Raw genomic sequence first — 3,084 nt, 5'->3', positions numbered from 1 at the left:
ACATACATATATAGTTTATCTGAGTTTATCTCTTTCTAAATAAAATATTAAATATAATATTATATGTATATATAATATTACCTTACCTTTTCACGTTCCAAATTTGTCAACTCGAGTAACGTACTCTGACTTACTCTTTCCCCCACTACTCCGGGTTCTTTAGAGTTACTCGGAGTGAATTTTCGAACGCACCCCTGGATGTTGACCAATAATGGACCAATCACATTGAATCAGTCTTATTGTGATTGGTCCATTATTGATCGGCAATCAGAGTTGGCAGTCGGGTCGGCCTGCAGAATCGGTAGTCTGATACGGGCTTAAGGGCCACTGTCACCAAGCTCAGTTTAACTACGCTCAATTTAACTAGGCCAGTTAGTCCATCGGAATTGACCAATCGCATTTGTCATTTTATTTGAAGAATTGATAGATTGATCTCAGATCGGAATCCATCGGAATCAGATCAATTCCGATGGATTAATTGACCCAGTTAAGTTAACTGATGGCGAATTCGATTGGAAGAACTAGTGCGCACTGGTGCATATTAAAGCCGTTGTACACTAATTTAAATTAAATATAAAAATGAAATGCAAATATTTCGAATTATGAAATACATATTTTACCTAATAGCACAATAAAATGTATTAAGTATTTCATTTAAAGTATTTTATTTAATCGATCTCTATGTTTATTTATTAACATATCTTTACGTTATTTCGTATACGACGGCTTTAATGTGCACCAGTGCGCACTGAATGCTTCCAATCGAATTCGCCATGAGCTTGGTGACAATGGCCCTAAGTCGGTCTCACCTTGCAAAACTTCTAGAAATGATATAATACTACTTCCGCCGCGCGGCAAAAGTTGAATTGAGTTCAACTTTTGTCGCGTGGTGGAAATTATGGGTGCTTTCCAGCAAGGACATAGTCAGACTCTGTGTAACAGTGAGTCGTTTCATCCTTGTTATTTACCAACGTTAAACAAGGATGAAACGACTCATAGATCTGTTCGCGTTGCATGAAATACCCAAATATTTTTGCACTTAAAATGAAATAGATATATATAAGGTTGTCAAATATCTCCCTTCCGCTTTTTTGCTCTTTATTCAATGCTTTATAAAAAGTGTTACAGTGATCGGATTTAGTTCAAATATGCGCCGTTTTGTTCGATAATCTGTTTCCATCTAGACGGCAACTTCATAATACCCCCCTCGTAGAAGCCCCCCTCCTTACTTGCGAAGAACTCGGACAGCCACTTTTCACAATCCTGTATTGAGTTCAACTTTACACCACCAAGGGCGTTCGCCATGGACAAGAACAGGTGGTAATCACTTGGCGCTATGTCCGGGCTATATGGTGGATGCGATAAAACCTCCCATCCGAGCTCCCGTAGCTTCTGACGAGTCATCAACGAAGTGTGTGGTCTGGCGTTGTCCTGGTGGAACACTACACCCCTCCTGTTGGCCAATTCTGGACGCTTCTGGTCGATCGCCTGCTTCAAGCGGTCCAGTTGTTCGCAGTAGATGGTAGAATTAAGCGTCTGGCCATATGGGAGCAGCTCATAGTGGATTATACCCTTCCAATCCCACCAAACACACAGCAAAACCTTCCTGGCCGTCAATCCCGGCTTGGCCACTGTTTGGGACGATTCACCGGCCTTCGACCACGACCGTTTTCGCTTGATATTGTCGTATGTGATCCATTTTTCGTCGCCAGTCACCATCCGCTTCAAAAATGGGTCGAGTTCGTTGCGTTTCAGCAGCATATCGCAGGCGTTGATTCGGTCCAGAAGGTTTTTTTGCGTCAAATCATGCGGCACCCAAACATCAAGCTTTTTTTTGTATCCAGCCTTCTGCAGATGGTTTAAAATGGTTTGGTGACTAACTCCCATCTCCCGGGCGATGTCACGAGATGCCACATGCCGGTCTAACTCGATGTTTTCTATGATTTGATCGGTATTCGTCGTCACAGGTCTTCCGCCGGCTGGCTTATCCATGGTTTCGTTTTCACCGGCTCTGAATCGTCGAAACCATTCCTCCGCGGTTCGAAGTGATAGAGTACCATTCCCCAAAACACCATTAATCTCACGGAACGTTTCTCTAGCGGATTTGCCTTTAACGAAGGAAAACTTTAAAATAGCGCGAATTTCGGCGTTAGTGAACTCCATGTTTACACGTCTATAACTGTTGAACGCAATATCCAAACTAATCATGCATAGCGTCGTTTTGTAGGTTATGTCAAGACCTTTGAAATGGTGTATAGTATTGCCAGATACGACCTCTGTAGCGCTTTGTACATAGCCGCGAAATTCAAAAGACAAAAAAGCGGAAGGGAGATATTTGACAACCTTATATTTGGCCTTGAAAAGAGAGAAAGCGAAGATGCCGAGTGCTAAAAGTGCAAGCAACGCGAACAGATCTAATGTGTTACACAGTGTCTGACTGTGTCCTTGCTGGAAAGCACCCATAATTTCCACCACGCGACAAAAGTTGAACTCTATATATCTATTGCTGGGTACTTATTATGGAACATGTCGGAATGAATTCCGTTTTCCCTAGAAAACACAATTGAAATCTAGGGAATAATTGAATAATTCCGATCGGAATCTATTCCGATTTTTTCCATGATAGGTGCCCTGGGGGCACCGATTATGGCCCGTATTCATAGTCAAGCCTTAAGTATAAAGCTGGTTCTACATTAGTCGCATCGCAACGTAGCAAGCGTTGCAGTCCAATCAACGTCAAGCTAGCTCGACTCTGATTGGACCATAACGCTTGCGACACGCTTGCGACGCTGCGATGCGATCAATGTAGAATGAGCTTAAGGTCTGACTATGAATATGGGCATATGTATCTCGAAATAATGTGAAAATTACAAAAGTGAGCAAATTCACTAGAATACTCATAATTTAATTGGTCAATAACTAGTGAATTTGCTCACTTTTGTAATTTTCACCTCATTTTGAGATACATAATCGACCCCCTGGATTCACACTGCATCCGATTTTCGTCGTACGACGTTCTGCATCCAATCAGAAAACAGGATTCCGATAATACGAAGTAAAATTCATCGGAATCCTGTTTTCTGA

Source organism: Mycetomoellerius zeteki, unplaced genomic scaffold (genome assembly GCF_001594055.1).
Source record: "Mycetomoellerius zeteki isolate Tzet28-1 unplaced genomic scaffold, Tzet1.0 scaffold8, whole genome shotgun sequence".
NCBI classification, from domain to species: Eukaryota; Metazoa; Arthropoda; class Insecta; order Hymenoptera; family Formicidae; genus Mycetomoellerius; species Mycetomoellerius zeteki.
The sequence above is the reverse complement of the archived record's forward strand: the minus strand, read 5'-3'. Positions refer to the sequence as shown.